At 39.3% G+C, this 20,455-nt stretch overlaps 1 pseudogene; it reads right to left on the bottom strand.

Moving 5' to 3' along the window:
* Nucleotides 1–1,844: 1,844 nt before the first annotated feature.
* LOC122732228 lies at nucleotides 1,845–4,270 on the bottom strand (annotated as a pseudogene).
* Between the last annotated feature and the right edge of the window lie 16,185 nt (nucleotides 4,271–20,455).

Raw genomic sequence — 20,455 nt, 5'->3', positions numbered from 1 at the left:
GAAACAGCTGCTATAATGTTAATTCTATATTTTTAGGTCTGGTCTTATGATTTCATTGTTTTTAGGAAACTGACTGTGAGAACATACCCTCTATTGGGAATCAGCAACTATTCTCTTATTTACAGCCTTGGAAAATTCCCTGGGGAGACTGGAAAGTGTAAGTGAATCAACCAGTCTGATAGTTAGGAAGTGCCAGAGGAAGGACCTACCCAAATCTAAGTGTTCCTGTCTCTCTTGACACTAGGCCAGTCTGTCCTATTGTAATTAGGACTTAAATACTTTATGAATCCATCATTTTATCAGAAGTGGGTAATCCTTATATGGATTAAAATTGCAAGCCCACCCTACCTTAATAGATAGTGTTTATGAGTCCCTCTGGGAAGCTAAGTGGCACAGTAGATAGAATTATGGACCTAGTGACAGGAAGACTTATCTACTTGAGTTCAAATCTTACATCAGAAACTTATTAACTTTGTGACTCTGGTCAAGTCGCTTAACTTTGCCTCAGTTTCCTTAGCTACAATGTTAGCTAGAGAAAGAAATGGCAAACCACACCAGAATCTTTTCCAGGAAAATTACAAATGTGGTCACAAAGTATCTGGCAAGACTAAAAAAACAACTGAACAACTATAGGGAGACCCTCTGAAGTATTCCTTGAGATTATCTTGATGAGCCTTTCTGAAACTAATTACATTTGTCTTTGGATAGCAGGCATAATTTCTCCAGCTGGATCCATGCTGAATGATGGTCCCTTTCCAGTCTGGTAGGGACATTGGCCACCTTGGAGTTCCTTGAACAAGTAATAATCTGAAAACTCTGGTCACGTCCCAGCTAAAATGCTATCTTCTACAAGAAGCTGTTCTCAATTCTTGTTAATGCTAGCATCTTTCCTCCACTGATTATTTCCAATTTAAACTATATAGCTTCAGGCAGCTAGGTGGTGCAGTGGATAGAGCACCATCCCTGGATTCAGGAAGAGCTGAGTTCAAATCCTACATCAGACACTTAACACTTACTAACTGTGTGACCCTGGGCAAGTCACTTAACCCCAATTGCCTCACCAAAAAATAAAAATAAAATAAATAAACAAATAAACTATATAGCTCATTTGTTGAGTTCTTTGTGTTTCATCTCTTTCATTACAATGGGAGATCCTTTAAAGAAGGGACTGTCTTTTGCCTTTCCTTTGTATCTCCGTGTCTAGCACATAGTAGGAATTTAATAAATGCTTATTGACTGCCTGGTTGACATGAGCTTCTATAATGAGAAAGTATGAATAGATTGTGAGCTGCCTCTTGGAGGAGTACCCATATCAATGATATTGAGTTTTTTGAAATATTTTAGAGGGTTCTGCCATTCAACTTTAAATGTATTTATTGTATAGTTGACAAAGTAGCTAAGTGGCATTTTCCTCAGATTTTTATTTTTCTCTGATAATGTTTCAACATATTATGATTATTTTTTGAAGGTTTTACTTCTTTATTGAGAAACATTTTTTCAGACTCTGTAAAATGGATGCTTCAAATAAAACCAATTCCTGATAAAACCCAAACACAAATACTGTCAGAAAAGCTTTTTTTAAGGAGAAAAATTAAATTAAATTAAATTAAAGGTCAACAGGGTCCAGGCCACACACAAGAAACCTGCAAATTCTGACCACTGAAAAACTTCTTAGGTTTTAAGAATTGACCTTTCAAATTGATTTTTCCCAAAGAAAAAACATCCAGAATGGAAGCAGCTCTGCCATCTATTCTTCAGTCTGTAGTACCGTGAAGATGTCTTCACATGTAGAGTCAACACCTAAGAAGGGGCTATTTAACTTCAGAGTATCCAGTTTTTCTGGTCTAAGAGGCCACCTTCTGAGCAGCTTCCTTCTTGCCATGATGAGCTTGTAATACTACAACGACTTCCACCTTTGACCGGAGGCATGATGGAAACTCCAGCATGTGCAGCAGTTCTGAATTATCAATCTCCAACAACATCCCTGTGATCTTCCCTGCTAAATTATTGTGCATGGTTTGAATCAGTGGAAACAAATGCTCTCCTAACATCTGCTTTTGTTCCTGGGGAGGAGCAGCAGCCAGCATGGATGCTGTCAGAGGCTCCTGGCCTTGCACATGGACTGCTGGCTGAAGTGCCTGCAAAGGCTGGATGGCTGCATGAGGGCTTTGGACATTTGCAGCATATTTGTATGGAGGAAGGGCTCAAGGTGCAGGAGTAGCTACTGAGGGTCTGGGAGATAAATTTGGCACAGTAGTGGGTACTCCCACTCACTGAGGTGTAGTAGGGAGACCTCAAGAAACCTAGGCATTACTGGCTGGAGTTAGGTGACTATGAGTTGGGCATGGCCCAGACTGGTGAATGGCATTTGTCACTCCTTGAAAGCCTTGAGGTGTCCCACCTTGTTGCCATCGAGGATTAGGTCTCATTTGGGCTATTTGATTAGGTGCATAATAAGGAGGTCTATTCTGAGGCTGAGGCACTGCTGGCATGAAGTACCCTCCAGGAGTTGGCTGAAACTGCTTAATGATTGTGTTGGCAGGGAAGGCTCTCATTCCAGCAATATGCTGCATATACTGGTTGGTCAAGTGGGCTTTTCTCTCTTCTTTCTGTGGTAAAAAATGTAAGTTTTAGCTGAATCATTTGAGAGTTGAACGCTTGCTACAGAAGCAGCTTTTGAAGGACCTCCCTTTTGGGGAGGAGACCTCAACTATGGCAGGTGCGCCTGCTGCTGCCCGGAGAGCCATGGCCAAGCACACTGTACTTCAGGGACGCCAACTTAAAACTGAGAGTGGAATGGAAGTTTGCTCTCTGGCTCTCTCTGACTCTGGCTTCTCAGCTTAGCGGTGGCAGCTTAGCAGTGGAGGCACATACATTTAGCGGTGGTCGGCTCTGGTTCTCCGTCTGGCAGGCAGTTTTGGGATTTGGTGAGTTTTACAATGGTATATAGACTAAGTTTAGATCTAAGATTATTCATTTATATTTCTACTTTTCCATTTCCCTAATCGGTATCACCTTTTTGTTGTCTAATTAATTCCCAAACAATAAAAGCTAATCCCTCACTGATTAAAGCTCAGAGGCTTCTTTTTTCTTAGTGGTCTGGGAGATATATAAGGGAAAAGTTAAAGGGGGAGTTTAATGCTCTTACATCCAATTTTAAATCTCACATTTCCTTTGTGAAAGTGCAACATACAAGGGCTTGGAGCCCACTATGCGCCCATTCATTTCTGTCACTGCTTTGGTAGCCTCATCAGGGGAAGAGAAGCAGACAAAACCAAACCTTCGCCCCTCCTCGAGCATCACCTTGGCGCTGGTAATTGATCCAAAGGCAGAAAATTCCTTCCTTAATTTTTCATCATTAATGGTGTCATCCAGGTTCTTAATATAGAGATTCACTCCCTGGTAGCGACTAATTCTCTCCTGTTTTAGCTGCTCAAATTTCCGTTTTTATTCAGCCTGGAGTTCAACTTTTTTCTATGCCTGGCCTACAAATACCATTTTCCCATTGATGTCTTTTCCATTCATTTCTTCAACTGCCTTATTGGCATCCTCATGTTTCTCAAAACTCACAAAACCAAAGCCTTTGGATTTTCCACTAGGGTCAGCCATCACTTTTACACTAAGAGTTTTATCGTATTTGCTGAAAAGTTCTTTCAATCATTTGTCATCCATATCATCACCCAAGTTTTTGATATAAACATTGGTGAATTCCTTAGCTTTGGCACCCAGTTCTGCTTCTCATTCTTTCCTTGACTCTACCAACAAACACTTTGCGGTCATTGAGAAGCATGCAGTTCATCTTCTCGATGGCCCTATCTGCAGCATCCTGGGTCTCAAAGTGCACAAATGCGTAGCCTTTAGAACCATTCTCATCACACACCACCTTACAGGACAAGATGTTCCCAAATTCGGAAAAGGTGTCGTAAAGTGCCTTGTTGTCTATGGATTTATCCAGGTTTTTAATGAAAACATTTCCAACTCCTGATTTTCTCAAGGAGGGATCCCGCTGAGACCACATGATGCGGATGGGTTTGCTTTTAATTACATCAAAGTTCATGGTATCCAGGGCACGTTCAGTATCTGCAGGCTGCTGGAAGTTGACATAGGCATAGCCCAGGGAGCGCCTGGTGATCATGTCCCTGAAGACCCGGATGGAGAGTACGGGTCTGGCGGGGCTGAACTTCTCGTACAGCATGGCTTCGGTGACATCGGAGTGTAAGTCACCCACATAGAGGAAGGCCACGGGGTAACTGCTGGCAGCAGTGTTCATCTCCCCACCCCCCCAATACCCCGAGCCCTGCCAGGAGTAACTCTTTCTGGAGCCAAGGCAAGGAGAAAAAAAGAGGAGACTTTTACAATTTTGGCCGAGGCCAAACTTTAGCCAGAGACGAGGGGCGAGACAAAGTCCGAGCCGCCCCGGAGAGGTCGCGGAACCTCCAGGAAAGGTGGCGACGCTGTCCCGGGGCTCACGGCCGCATGGTACGGGGCCGCGGGCGGCCCAGGCAAGCAGACAAAATGGGGCTGAGCCCACAATTCCGCCTTCGGCCTCCGGCTGCGAGCCCCGGACCGGCGCCTGAGCTCTCCCCCGATTAAAAGGCTTTTCGGGCTCGACGCCCCATACGCTTGGCCGAGAGGTTTCCAACGCGAGGCCAAGGCACGCCGCGGCCCGAGGACGCCCCGCAGGCGGGCGGTGGCACCTGTCGCCTTCCCCTGCGGGGAGGGAACAGGCGCGGAGGCTGGGGGCAGCGGGGGGGTGGGGGGGGAGGCGGAGGGAGCCGGCTTGGGAGAAGCAACCGCGGCGGTACGCGGGGGAGAAGCCACGTGGGAGAGCGCGGCGGCCCGCGGATGTGGGGAAGGAAGGAACGGAGGGAGGGGGCCGGCACCAGGCTCAAGGACACGTGGGGGCCGGGGCCGGGAAGCGAGAGCGGGAGGAAAGCGGGCGGCCGGGCCGGCCACGTGGGGGGCCTGGCCAGAACGAGGAAGAACACCACGCGAGGACACACACGTGGGGGTAGGGCGCGGACTGACGAGGGAGGACCGGCGACACGTGGGGGCGGGTGGGGGGGGGGCGTGGCGGGTGGCCGCGGAGCGCGGAGCCAAGGGGCAGGAGCAGAGAGAGAGGGCAAGATATGATTATTAAGAATAATTCCCGGGGGCAGCTAGGTGGTGCAGTGGATAAAGTACTGGCCTTGGATTCAGGAGGACCTGTGTTCAAATCCAGCCTTAGACACTTGACACTTAACTAGCTGTGTGACCCTGGGCAAGTCACTTAACCCTCATTGCCCTGCAAAAAAAAAAAAAAAAAGGTTATTTCCCAGCTCCAATATTGGGGCAGCTAGATGGCGCAGTGTTTAGAGCACCGGCCCTGGAATCAGGAGGACCTGAGTTCAAATCCGGCCTCAGACACTTAACTAGCTGTGTGACCCTGGGCAAGTCACTTAACCCCAATTGCCTCACTAAAAAAAAAAAAAAAGAATAATTCCCAGCATTCTTTATTTTATAGAATGGGTTAGCTCTTGGAGGAGTTGTATCCACAGGAAAATGTATATGTTATAGACAGAAAAGATGTTGATAAAATTTTATTTAAAATGAACATTTAATTAAGTGTTATCCTATTTTATCTTGACACAGTCATGACCTTGAGTTCTCAGTGACTATTCTAGTATAATATAAATTTCAGAAGGTCACTGGATCACAGAGTATATAGACCAATGTGAAGTATAAGAAGCCTGGAAAGATAGGAGGGGGCCACTTTGTGAAGGGCCTCAAATGTGAGAGGATTTTTTTATTTGATCCTAGAGTTAATTTAGCTTATGAAGGAAGAGGGTCACATGGTCAGATCTCTGTTTTAGGGAGATTGCTTTGACATCTGAATTATAGATGTTCTGGAGTAGAAAGAAACTCATAGCAGGAAAACCAATCAGCAGGCTATTGCAATACTATAGGTATGAGGAGATGAGGGCCTGCACCAAGATGGTGGCATAGCCAAAGGAGAGAAGGGGGAATATATCAGTCTATCTGAAACTATCCATGCAACTTGTTGGGAAGGAATCATCCTCAACTGCTCTTGACACTTGAGGATTTGTCACAGGTACAAATGGACATCCCATTAATTATCCTTTGTGCTCACTACAGTATAAAGTCCATTCCTCCTCTCTTCACCCTGGCAATATATATGACTTGTGACATTCTTTACCCCACTTCTTAGTTGGCATTGCATGTCATTCTACTCATGCTCATCATGGGCCTCTCTACTGACTTTAGAGCTGTCTTCCATTTGAATTCTTTGGAGGCTGATAGTCTATAACATGACTAATGAAATGTTATTTTAAAAGATTGGCTTCTGTTTCAGGGAGAAATCCATTATCATTAAAAGCACTGCACAAGTTCTCCAAGGCAATCAATCCATCTCATTTTCTTGAACGGATAGATTTTGGATGCATCGTTTTGCCTATCAGCATGGTACATCTAACATATATAGAATCACACACACACACACAGAAGATATTACAAAAGTCTGTAGTGGTTTGCAATTGTGTCCAACTCTTTGTGACCCAATTTGGAGTTTTCTCGGTTAATATACTGCAATATTTTTCCATTTCCTTCTCCAACTCATTTTATAGATGAGAACTGTGAATTGCCCAGTATCACATAGCTAATAAATGTCTGAGCCCAGATTTGAACTCAGGAAGATGAGTCTTTTTGAGTCCAGGATCAAAACTCTATCTACAGTGACACCTATCTCCAAAAGTCTACTAAAGCTTAAAAATTAGACTGAGAGGTTTAGTGCTCTCTCTGTCTCTCTGTCTCTCTCTTCCTCTCCCTCTCTCCTCACAGTTTCTATAGACACAAATATAGATGTACAAGATACACACATAGATAGGTCTATAATACTCTATGCTTTATATATGTATAAATAGTACACAATCTGTATAGGTATCTCTCTCTATATATGTGTGTGTGTATAACAAGGATAAATGCATAGATGTAACTGCACATGTATGCACACGCACATATATGTACTGTACATGTTTGTGTGCACACATATATATGTGGTGCTTATGATATAGAAGGATGTGAGCAACCCACAGAATAGAAATACACTAATGTATCATATATACATACAGATAGCATGTATTATACATGTATGTTTCTATTCTGGAATGCAAACACACATGCATCATGCATACATGCATGCATGATACATAGGGAGGTGTTTCTATTCTGTGGGTTGTTCACACACCTCTACATCCTGGTATAGGGACTAGACCTGTAGTTCCACTGACAAAAGGAATTACTGTTGATGAATCTTCTTTCATGCAGGATGGAATCCTCTGCCATTTAGAGTATTTAAACACCTTCTAGGACATTGAGAGCTCTTAGATCTAAAGATATAAGTATTTATATCTATAGATATGCCATACTATATCTACTGATATAAACATACCACAAAATAAAACCTGCTTGTCTTCTCATAAAGTTTGCTATTTGGGGATTTAATTCACCTAATTCCATTTCCTTTCCACTAGTCCAGGAAGATCATTTTGCTGGACTCTTACAATACAAATGAAGACTTATGAAAGAACCTTCATTTGTAACCCACTGCCATTACACAATGGTTTTAAGCTTCCACCAAACACATTTGGACAGAGCTGGACTTGAGAACATTTTTCATTATCTTAGCAGATGCCATTGCTACAAGTCAATTTAACACTTGTCTAGGTGAAAAATTTCAGTATTTGATCATGAAGTGATTAAAAAAAAATAAGGAATTTGGAATTAACATTGGAAATGAAGTTGTTGATATAAAGTGGTATTTATCCTGACTTTTTATACTTTGTGCTTCTTCCCTTCAACTTTTGTGTCTCCTAAATGGGTAGAATATGATGTTAGAAACAAAATTTGCAGGAAAGTTGAAACATATAACATCCTGTTTAGGGCCAGTGCGAATGAGAACCCTGAAGCCAGAGAAACAGCAATGAGGTGGCTGAAGTTTATCAGGCAGAGGGGGAAAGAAGTAGGTAATTAGATTTTAAATCAATAAAACCTTGATAGTAATTAGGTTTCTATTTCAGACTTTCTTACAGGCTTCAGCTAAGGGCAGTTTCTGGTTTTTATTAGTGCATAGCAGGAATATGCTAATTGCCAATCAATGGCAGCTGAACAAACCAGTGTCAACTTATGAGAAAAGAAGGAAAGCCATAAGTAAATAAAGTAATAATCAGAGGCTAGGTATGGAAGAGGACACCTCAAACCAGGAAAATAGGGAGGAGATAAGTGAACTTTATCAGTGTGAAAAGGAGGATGATTGCAAGGTAATCAGATGGGGGGAAAAAGAAGACTTGCTATTTAATTAAGCTTTTACTTGAGACTTTCTAGTAGATGATAGCTGTTTTCTTGAGGGCTACATAGGAATCCTCTAATTACCAACCAAAGGCATTTGAGATATAGGCAGAAAGAAAAAGAGAAGGGAAAATAGAGATTGAGTCTTGCTAAAGTCTCACTTTGGGGACTACAGCGCAACTGATGATATGAATATTATCTGCAACAGCAACTAAAAGGAATGACTAGTATGTTGATTTAAAAAAATAATATGGCACAAATGTGCTAGGGTTTTATTGTTGTTGTTTTGTGTTTGTTTTTGTTTTGTTCTTGTTTCTTACAATACCAAGTAATAGCTTTGGATATGCAAAGGATAAGAAGGCAATAGAAAGGGCTGATGTGACTTTTCTGTTTTCCATATTATGAAGGAAAGTGGAATGGTACATACAAATCCTTTCAATTGAAAAAGCATTAACATACTACTATATACCAGGTACCTTGTATCTAGGTAGAAAGGGAAGAAGAAGAAGAAGAAGAAGAAGAAGAAGAAGAAGAAGAAGAGGAAGAAGAGGAAGAAGAGGAAGAAGAGGAAGAAGAGGAAGAAGAGGAAGAAGAGGAAGAAGAGGAAGAAGAGGAAGAAGAGGAAGAAGAGGAAGAAGAGGAAGAAGAGGAAGAAGAGGAAGAAGAACAATAACAATGACAACAACAATAGCAACAACAAAAAGAAGAGAAGGAGATGAAAAAGGAGAAAACAGAGAGGTAGTAGGAGGAGGAAGAAGAGGAAGAGGAACAGGATGAAGAAAAAGAGGAGGAAAAAGAGGATAAAGAGTAAGAGAAGGAGGAGCAAAAAAGAGAAAAGAAGCAGAGGAGAATGAGGTTGGCAAGAAGGAAGAAAAGGAGAATGAAGCTGAGGATGATGAAGAGGAAGAAGAGAAGAAAGAGAAGGAGAAGGACTTTAGAGCATAAATTCTACTTGGAAGAAACAAAATATTTTCACATAAATAAATATAATTATAAAAAAGCAATTTCAGACTTATGAGCTTCCTTTGACCTCCCACCTCCCACTGATTATGTCCTATGATGGAAAACTGCTGGAGGCTAGCTGAGTGACTTCCATTTGTGCCAGCACAAGGCGACTTCCACCTACTACTTCCAGTGTAGGTGGTGTAGAAAATTTGTCATGTGAAAAACAACAATCTTCCCTTTAATTTTGGGTCTTCCATCTCCTGCTGTGCCTTTCTCTTGAGGGAAGAAGAAAAGGAAAGTTGCTGGAGAGCAAGACTTTTATCTTTTCCTATAGTTCCTTGCTTAATCTGCAGCATTCAGAAGGAAGGGGAATAGTGAAATAAGGCCTCCCATATGATCATCTAATCACATCACTTCTGTTTTGTTTTGAACTCATCTCTAGCCAAACTTCCAGCCTTCTTTGGAAGGTAGAGTGTTATCTTCCACTCAATGATAAACATTCTTACATGTGTTCATACCATACATATCCAAATGATTCTGAAACTTTATAGGTCATCATTCAAACCCTATTTCATATTTCACACTACTTGATTCCTTATTTCTTTCCCCTTCACCCTTCCTGCCCCAATGTTCCAACCAAACACCACTCAGACCTTCCACTGTGCCCTCTGAAATACCTGTGTCATAAGCAACAAACTTCCCTTTATCCTAAATCTTTTCCTCTCCTATTCCTTCCATCTTCTATTACTTAAACCTAGCTCCCCTTGAAGACACAGTCTTTCTGATTACCCTTTAATCCAGTATCTGCTATACCATTATTCATTCCCCTTGAATCACTGTCCATGACGGAGAATATTTGCTCTCATTGTCATTCTCCAAACCAGCTCTTCCAAATCTTTTCATCCCTTATCAAACCTAATATGGTGCTCTGTCTCACACACCTCTTAGTTGAAAACCTAGCCTCATATTTTATAGAAAAAATGAAACCATTTTCTGTGATCTCCCTCTTCCTTATTTCCTATCACTCATATGCCTTTTGCTTCATCACTCCATCTCACATAAAGATGTGGTCTAATTCCACAAAGTGATCCCACTCCATTCCATCTCTGCCAACAGATTGCACCTTCTGTCATCTCCATTCTATCACTTATTTTCAGTCTTTACCTATCGTTTCCTTCTCTACTCCATACAAAGACCTTCATGTCAGAACCCAGCTCTACTCTCAAAAACCCCTAATTTGATCTTTCAATACCCTATCATTTTCCTGTATTTCTTCTCTTTGTGACTAAACACAGAGGCTGTATACAATAAGTGTGACAACTTTCTCTCCACTCATTCTTCTTAACACTTTATAATCCTCCTTCCAATCTCACGTTTCCACCAAAATTACTCTCTCCAAAGTTATCAATGATCTCTTTATTGCCAAATAAATGGTCCTTTCTCATTCTTCATGCTCTGACTCTTCTGTCTCTGACAGACTTGTCAAACATATCCTATTTTTCTTGATTTTCTCTTCTCTCCAGGTTTTTGCAATCCCACTCTCCTAGTTCATCTCCTACCTATCTGACCATTCCTTCCCTGTCTTTTTTTCTGCATTCTAATCCAGATCAAGCCCCCCTCCACAGGTGTCCCATACCATTCTCTCTAGAGCCCTCTTCTTCATCTGTATCTCTTTTTTTGCTATTTCTGTCAGCTCCCGTGGATTTAATTAACATTTCTAAACTAATGATTTTAGAATTGACCTATCTTGACCTAACCTCTCATTGACCTCCAGTCTTGCATTGCTATTTGCCTCTAAGACATCACACACTGGATGTCCCCTAGCCATTAAAAATTAGATATATTCAAAATTAGATTCATGACCTTTCCTCCTAAACTCCTAGCCACCTAACTTCCCTATTACTGCAGAGAGTTACACTATCTGCACTAGTCCCCCAGGCTCACTACTTAGGTATTATTCTCTATTCCTTACTACCTCTTCCCCCCAACCATCTGTCACCAAGGCCTGTAGATTTCATCTTTGCAACATCTTTCAAGTATGCCCCTTTCTCTCCTATGTCTCTGCCACTACTTTAGTGCATGACACCATCACCTGATGTCAAGCCTCCTGCTGGTGGGTCAGCCTGCCTCAAGTCTTTTCCTACTCCAAATCCATTCTCCACTCAATGCTTTTCCTAAGGTACAGGTTGGGCCATGTTATGCCCATTTCAATGTAGTTCAGTGGTTCCCTATTGCCTTCAAGTTTAAATACAAAATCTTCTGTTTGTTATTCAAAACCCTTTATAATCTAACCCACTTTTATTTTTCATGTCTTTTTATACCTTTTTCTAAGTTGTATACATTTCGATACAGTGATAGTGATCTCCTTGCTGTTCCATAAACAATATACTTCATCTGGTTCTGAGCATTTTCTCTGGCCGGCCTATATTCCTGGAATCTTCCCCTTCCTCATCTATTGCCTTCTTTTAAGTTCCAACTAAAATCCCTTCTATCACAAGAAGCTTTTCCCAACCTCGTCTAAATTCTAATGCATTTTCACTTTCCCTTTTGTTTCTTATGTTCCTTTATATAGCTTTTTTGTATATATGGGATTTGAAATGTTGTGATAGTGATGGATAATTGTCTTAACATTCACTCTCAGAAATTCGATGCTTCATGATTCAGATTAATTCTATCATTATTGGAGAACACACAACAGCTGTTATCTCTGTAGGAGAACATGCCCCCAATCATTATACAAATAAATGTGTATATGTATATGCTTTTAGATGTACATTCATCTATACACATATACATATGTATATACATCCATACACACATCCATATGCACATGCTTATATCTAATTGAGTTTGGTTTTATGAATATTAGAGGGACAGCCTAGAGAATCTTCTATCTATAACTTTAGTTTCTGGCTTTTTCTTTTACCCTTTGTATTTGAAAGTGGCCTCACTGATTTTCTTAAATAGAGCTTAAGTAGACTTAGAGTGAGGAGATGGAAATACTTGTCCCAATTTGGCCACTAAATAGCCATGTAGACTCATTTGGCCTTTCAGAGGCTATTTAACCTTTCTGGGCCTGTTTTCTTCTCTGTAAAAGGAGAGGGGTTAAACTAGAGGACATTTAAGGTCTCATATTTTTGTATTTATGTCACTTTGGATTCCTGTTTTATATATCAGGAATGCCCTAACTAAGAGTCCTCAATTCATAGGGCTGGGTAAGATATAGAATGAGAACCAAGGATCAACTCCTTCCATTATTGGAAACCTAATGAAGACTCATCCACTCTGGGCTAGTCTGATGGCTATCCTACTCCCTACATGGTGTAATTTCAGGGAAGCTTGGCAAGGGCACATCTCTTTCTGCTCTTTGAAAGAGAACCTCAACCTGCTCTGACTGGCAACAGCATCTTTTATTTCACAATTTGAATAAATAAATTAGCCAATTGATGATGATGATAATGATGACGATGATAAATCAACCAATAAACATTTATCAATCACCTACTATTTGCCAGACCCTGTGCTAAGTGCTGCTTCAAGATAAGACTTAAAAATGCATATATTATTGGAAAAACTCTTTGAGGAAAAACTAAATTCATGCTGAGGTTTAATTTATTGACATCAAAGTCTTTCCAACATCAGAAAAGTAGTGGTAAGAGGTAGTGTCATAGGTGTGGGAAGTGATGGAGGAAATAGGGAATGGCACAGAACCAAAAAGAAGAGCCCATCAGCCCATAAGAAGTATAAGGACCATCAGAGGCTATGTAGCGAGGCATATTTTATCATTTCATCCACAATTTCCTGGAAAACCCCTCACTAGCATACCAAAGACTATATGCTAGAAGGACTTCAGTTCTGGAAACTTCTCCTCTGGAGTAGTGACTACCTTTATCAAACATTATTTTAAGAAAGCCCTAGATTTAATTTCTGACTCTCCAGACACCTCATCTACAATATTCTCTCTATACTGTTTGTTTGTTTTTGTTTGGTTTGGCTTTATTTATTTTTTGTTTTTGTTTTTGTTTTTTTACCTTCCCTTTCCAGTTCTAGAATCTGGATTAAATAAAGTTTTACATTGTTCCTGGATGAAGTGTGTCAATTAACTCACCATTGGCCTCAATAACCATTACTATAATTTTCCTTACCATAGGGCCCTTTTCAGGCTACCATTTGCCTATGATTCCTGTTTTCCTCATAAGAATCTAATTTCCTTCAGGAAAAGGGATATGTTTGCTTTTATATTGGTCAATGCTCATTTCGTGTTCATTCACTGATTCATATACAAAGAATTATCTAAACATGCCACAGACACATTTCACCCTCTCTGAAATTTTACTAAGGATGAATTCTACTTGCCCTTTCTAGTATCTCTCCTCAGCACAGAGGGAGCTTGATACAGCAAAGAAGAAACTGTCCTTGGAGCCAGGAAAATCTAGGTTCAAGTTCCAACCCTGATAAATACTGTTTTTGTTAACCTGGGCAAGTTACTTAACTCAGTACTTTCAGTACTCTGGGCCAGAGGTGTGAAACATGTCAACCCATGCCACATTTTAACACTTCTCCATGCTACAGAACCAGGTTAAAATGTAATTGGGAATGGTTTAACAAAACAAAACAAAATAACGTGTGTTTTTCTAAGTCAATATGTACTTCAGGGGTCCTTATATATGGTGTAGTGGTATTAGTTCAGGGAATTTTCTTATCTGGGAAATTCCCTTAGCATAGAAACCACAGGTCCAGTTGTTTGTTATCTTCTCCTCCTCAGTCTAGCATGACAACAAGAAGAAACTCTTAACGTCTAATGTAGTGGGAAGGTATATTTAAATTATAAAATACTTTTAAGCCCATTTTTTTATATTTTGGAAGCCAGGCTATTAGCTTCCCATTGTTGTATCAAGTGAAAAATGTTTTAGAATCTAATGGCCTAAGTTTCAAAAATAAAATCAGGACTCAACTCATAAGAGCTGACTTTGAACATGGGAAGCATATTTCGATATCTTTGATTTAAGCTGAAAGAGGGATCATGAACAACAGAGCTGGAGGGGAAAACAGCATGCTGAAGTCAAAGTAGTTCTTTGAATTATAGGGATTTACTTTGTTTCAAGATTTATGTACAACCTAAAGCAATGCACATTAAAGGAAATATTTCATGGCTGATTAATCTGCAGTCTTTGGGAAAGTAATTGCAAGGTTGAAAGTTCTTGATAAATACTTTCAGACATTGTGTCTCTGGAATGATAGGCTGAAATACTCTGAGAAATTCAAAATCTAGCAAGCACATAAAGAATGCAATAGATATGCCAATACTTGCAACTCAAAATATCAGAAAAAAGAAGTCAATTAGAACACTATTGATTGTATAGCATTAGATTATATCATTAGATATCAATTTACATGTCAATATATTCTACTCAGAAACCCCAGCCTAACAAAATAAGAGCCTGTGTGAAGAGAATATTTTATGATCCTACTTGTTAAAGTACAAGCTTAAAGTACATTTTGGAGTCAGACTTATAGAGGCAGAGTAGGAGAGTAGAAAAAAAGGCTGGATTTTCCATCAGAACACCACTGGTGTGATCTTGAGCAAATAATTCCCTGGATTTCCTCATCGGTGAAAATGAAGGGATGAGACTAAGTAAAGGCCCCTTCCAGGTCTAAATCCAAGGTCATAAACCTGAGGCATTTAGTAAAACTTCATTAAATTAAACCAGGTGTGTGTGTGTGTGTGTGTGTGTGTGTGTGTGTACATGCATGTGCTTGTGCACATGCATGCGTGCATGTGAGTGGGGGTGGGGGTGAGTGATCAGAGAGAAAGGAGAAGAGAAATAGCCATCTGGTAAAGCCTATGGTCTTTCTCAGGAGAATGTTTTAACTTATTCTAAGTTATTGAATTTAATATCTAGAATAAGTTAAAATTAGATAAATTTATATTATTACTTACCAATATAATCAATAACAAGAGCTAAGTTAACAGAATGTTTCTTCCTAAGAGGCTGGCTTTTAATAAGCAGCTTCATAATTTGTATTTATTACCTTAATTATGTTTCCAAAAAAATGAGTGTCAGTGTGGAGTAAGAGTTGGTTTTGGACTCAGGCAGACTTGGATTCAAGTTATTCTTGGAATATATATTTCCTGGGTGATGTGTAAGACACTTAATCTTTACTCAGAGAAGCTTTAGAAGACTTTATGTTATATAACAGAAGACTTTCATGGATGGAGGAAGTTTTTATACCTTATAAGGCATAGAATTCCCTTGTGACCCCAAGTTATTTCCTGATATTGTTCAGGTGGATCAACCAAGGAGGGTATCAACCAAGGACAGTACTCCATATTTAGAGAACTCTATAGTTCCTTCATGAAGGCAGAAGGATTGAATGCTTGATTCTCTAGTTCAAGTGGCTTCTTTTTTAGTAGTGAATTATATTTCAATATAATGCCCAGCACATAGTAGATGCATGATAAATGTTGCAGGTAGGTGGTATGGTGAATTGACATATTGACTAATTGGTTTCTTTTGTAATCCTGTGTTTTTCATGCATTTAAAAATATTCTTCTGAGAAGGGATACATTGGTTTTACCAGATGGTTATAGTAGGCATGCATAAAAAGATTAAGAACCTCTGAACTAGGAGGAATTCCCAACAAAAATCTTATACCTGTACACCTGAATGGAGGCACTCTAACTTTTGACAATATACCATGTAATCATAAAGTCTTTGGATTTAGAATCTGAAAAAAGGTTTCTTGATCACCCAGTCAAAACCCTTTCTTTCACAGATAAGGAAGATGAGTTCATGAGATTTGAAATGATTTGTCCAAAGTCACAGCAGTTGAGTAACTCCTTATGTGATTCTTGAGGCTAAAGAAATAGAGCTAGGATGTGTTGCTGCTATAATGATTTTGGGTAATGAAGTTTGTGAAAACTCTCAAAATGTCCATTCAGCACATGGATTCTTTCTCTTTACTTGTATATGTTAAGGGCTAAAATTCTAGCTAAACTGTCTAAAATATCTAATGAGTGGTCGCCAATAAATTATAAGCTTTAGCAAGAGTTAGACTTTTAAGCATTTATTAAGGAGAATAAGAATTTGGTAAAGAGAGAGAGAAAGGCCTAGATTTCTATCTATTAAAGGGAGAGCACATTTTTAGCTCCCTTCTCCACCAGAGTCCAGAGGAAAGAGCCCGAGACTGAGCGCCAGTCTCTTCCTTCCTCCTCCCACTAGTCCGCGTCACTTCCTGACTCCTGGTCTTGCCCTCAAAGACGTTCCCTTCATGGGCAGAACTCCTCTACAGTAAGTATCCAGCAGGTGGCGTTATTCCAATCGTTACAGTCCCCCCTGTTGTTCCTCAAGAAACAAAATGTTTCCTTGACGGAACAGTAAAAACAATATGATAACTATTGCTAACTAATAATATGTGAACAACAATATAGAAAAGGAAGAGAGGAAAGTTTTGTCCAGAGGGGCGATTTTTTTTGTCCTCATGAACCGACGCTTTGACATTAGTCTTGCAAAGGGAGGGCCTCTGCAGAGAATACATGTTACAGATGGTGCATATTATAACAGAAAGAGAAAAAAACCAACAAAAAGAACAAATCAAAACTGTTCATTTAAAGTCTCTGAAAGTCTTTTCTCAGATGTCCTCTAGGTGTAGTCGTGGAATGGAAGTCTTTTCAGGGGTTGATGTGTGGATGCTGGTAATCAGCCAGGAAAATTTCCTACAAAATTGAGCTTAACAGAACTTTAAAATAGCTTTGTCAATAATCAAATCAAACAATGAAAGTTCTCAAAAACATGTCTAAGGGAATTCAGAATCTTAGTTGTTACACATGAAACATATAATAAAACAAAAATTGAACCATTCTTTAAAATTATAATATTACTATAGTCCCCCCCTTATGGAGGGTAATTGAGAAGACAATTGCTGCGATATTAATTATTAAAAATAATTTTTTATCTTTGTTTCATCACTTTTTGCATCATCTGCCTAATTATCCTCATGCCATTATGAGAAATTAAAAAATCTAATATAATTGGTAACAGGTGTCAAGGCCAAATTCAACACTGTATTTAACATGACACCTGAGATAATTATGGGGGTTACCATAAAAGAACAGAGAAATGATGGGATATGAGCATTCCCACACTTGAGCAATATGTACTGCTCATACAGTATGCCAGGCTTAAAATAGGTGGATGGAATATATGTCTAAGCCACCGAACATATTGGAAGAAACTGAGTCAGACTTAATCAGATGCATGGGATTGAGATGTCCATGGCATCAGGCATATAGGAGGGAGCATAGAAGCCAGGTGTAGAAGTGAGATGGGTGGGATGAATACTTCCAGCCATCTGTACAATATTGTGGGGAAAAATAAAATAAAATATTAAACCAAGAGAATCCAACCTCAACATTTGTCAAAAGCCGTTCCCTCGGCCATACCTTAACTTCGTGCATGTCTCCCCTCATGTAACAGTTCAATGTCTGCTCTTTGCATGTATTCCTCTTGTGATTGGATGGCATCTTGGCCAACTGGCATCTGATAACTCAGAATAAAGGCAATTAATGTCTTAAATGATAAGTTCCCATAATCCAAGTCTCATATGGATTTAAAAATTGAGGATAATAAATGATTGCAAAAAATGTGAATACATCTTAACTCAGAACACAATATATAATTATGCAACAATTTCAAATAATACCCCTTTTTTTTAACTTAGTATACAATTACTTTTTTGAAAAATCTGAACATATTTAAATACAAGTTAAAGCACAACAGAATCTCAAAGAACTTTTTTTTTTTTTGAAAATAGAAAACTTTTACAAATGTTCCCCTCTTTTTTTTTTTTTTTGGAATATGCTTATCAAAAATAATACTTCTAGAATCAATTTACACTTGCCATGGCAAACAATTTGCCAGGGAAATGCTTTAAAGAGTTTGATCAAATAATCAGTTGAGAAAAAAAAATAACAAAAACAAACAACTCAGAATATGGGAGCACAATACTCCTAGAATTAACATTGTATTATGAAATCAAAACCATCTTGCAATGTTTCAAAATTAGATAGACAAATGAATAGAAGAAAATACACATGGAACAATAAAAGACAATGAAATTCAAACTAAGGAAGTCTAAATGAATGTGAACTTAATATTAATAAGAGTATTATAAAATATAAACTTGATCACATGACTATAAAAAGCTTTTACAAATATTCTCCTTGTTTTAAAAACTAAATATAAAACACAATCTCAAAAGCATGAAAATCTCTATGAAAATAAACCCATACCATTAATTTCAAAATGTATATGTAATAGCATAGAAATCCTATGTAACCTCTGAACTGATACTATTAATAATCTGAGTGAATTTAGAACACTTTTGATTCCGATATCTAAAATCCCCAATACTCATATCAATACCTTGCTGCTTACTTCTACATTTCTGTAAAATATATACCCTTCCATGGCAAAAGAAGCGGAGTCTTGAACTATGTTGATGATTGTCATTCTTATTCGGCTTAAGTTTTTCTTCTTTAACCCCTCTATATTGTCTGTCAGCCTTTTCACCATACAAATGCTTTATAAGATTACTAATTAAAGACAAAAGCAGGTTAGCAAAATTATGAACAAAACGAGCATATCTGGAATTTAAAGGGTTTTCTAAAGTTGTCTCAGAAGCACAGCCAGGCTGGGGAAGGGGTGAGCCTGAAGCTGCAAATGCAGTTAGAGAAAGTTGAGCATGCGCATTAGATCTTTGGACTTCCCGGGCCAGGGAAGCAATGGGCTTGGCCATGGGAGGAGTAGAGGGTGGGGTTTGGAGAGGAGGGGAGGGACCAGAGCAATTAGAATCAGACTTAATTTTGAACTCAGGCCTGGATTCCTCTTCCCCCACTTTGCCTCCAGGTGCTAGGGGATTAAAAGCTTCTAGAGGGTGGGTCATTGCCTCCAGGCATGCAAAATTAAAGCAACAATTAGTGTTAGAACTGGGAAAAGCTGCAGGAATCTCTTCAGGTTTCTCTGAAAAAGCATGGTTGGGAGAGGGGGAGATATTTCCTTGTGTGAGTAAGTTGCTGGCTCTTTTAACAAAAAGAAAAAGAAAAATAGAAAATCCACAAAAACAAAGCATTAACATGATCTTATCTCCCATTTGTCTGGTTAAACAGACTAAAATCAAAAATAGGGTAATTAGGGAGTTTAAAAGGTCCATTCGAAAAAATTTAAAGGAAAACACAGCCAGTACACCAGTACTTAGCAGTTAAAGGGAGAGGGAGGGGAAATTTCTTACCCAACCAGAAGATCAGAAGACTGAGGGTTAGCTTTCCTCTTCGTGGTCAGCCATCTGTTAAGGGCTAAAATTCTAGCTAAACTGTCTAAAATATCTAATGAGTGGTCGCCAATAAATTATAAGCTTTAGCAAGAGTTAGACTTTTAAGCATTTATTAAGGAGAATAAGAATTTGGTAAAGAGAGAGAGAAAGGCCTAGATTTCTATCTATTAAAGGGAGAGCACATTTTTAGCTCCCTTCTCCACCAGAGTCCAGAGGAAAGAGCCCGAGACTGAGCGCCAGTCTCTTCCTTCCTCCTCCCACTAGTCCGCGTCACTTCCTGACTCCTGGTCTTGCCCTCAAAGACGTTCCCTTCATGGGCAGAACTCCTCTACAGTAAGTATCCAGCAGGTGGCGTTATTCCAATCGTTACATATACATGGGCCTCTGGTGTGGGGAAAATGTTGAGGGACTTTCAAAAGAGTTTTATGCAATGCCCTCTGTGAAAAGATCAATTTTACTCCTGATTTGGTTTCTACTGTATTGATTGTACAATGTTACTGATTTTGTGCTGTATTAGCTTTATAATTGGGCCTGAAAATCTACTTGGTTTGATTTTATTTTAGGATTTCATCTGGGTTTGCATCTACCTGGCTTAAGTTGAGCGAGCTTAAAGTTAGTTTTGTTTTTATTAAAAAGAAAAAAACAAGGTTCTTATGTCTCATGCTGCTATTGCCTAGGATAATTCATGGATATCCATTTGTTTAGCCCCACAAAATTATAATCCCCAAACATATATCATTTACTCTTTCCCTTTTTTGTATAGTTAAGGGAGTTTTTCTTTCTTCCAAGGAGTCAGTAAATTTGTTAGATGTGATTCCCTAACAAAAACTACAAG

Source organism: Dromiciops gliroides, chromosome 6 (assembly GCF_019393635.1).
Source record: "Dromiciops gliroides isolate mDroGli1 chromosome 6, mDroGli1.pri, whole genome shotgun sequence".
NCBI lineage: Eukaryota > Metazoa > Chordata > Mammalia > Microbiotheria > Microbiotheriidae > Dromiciops > Dromiciops gliroides.
This window is presented reverse-complemented; position numbering and strand designations above follow the sequence as displayed.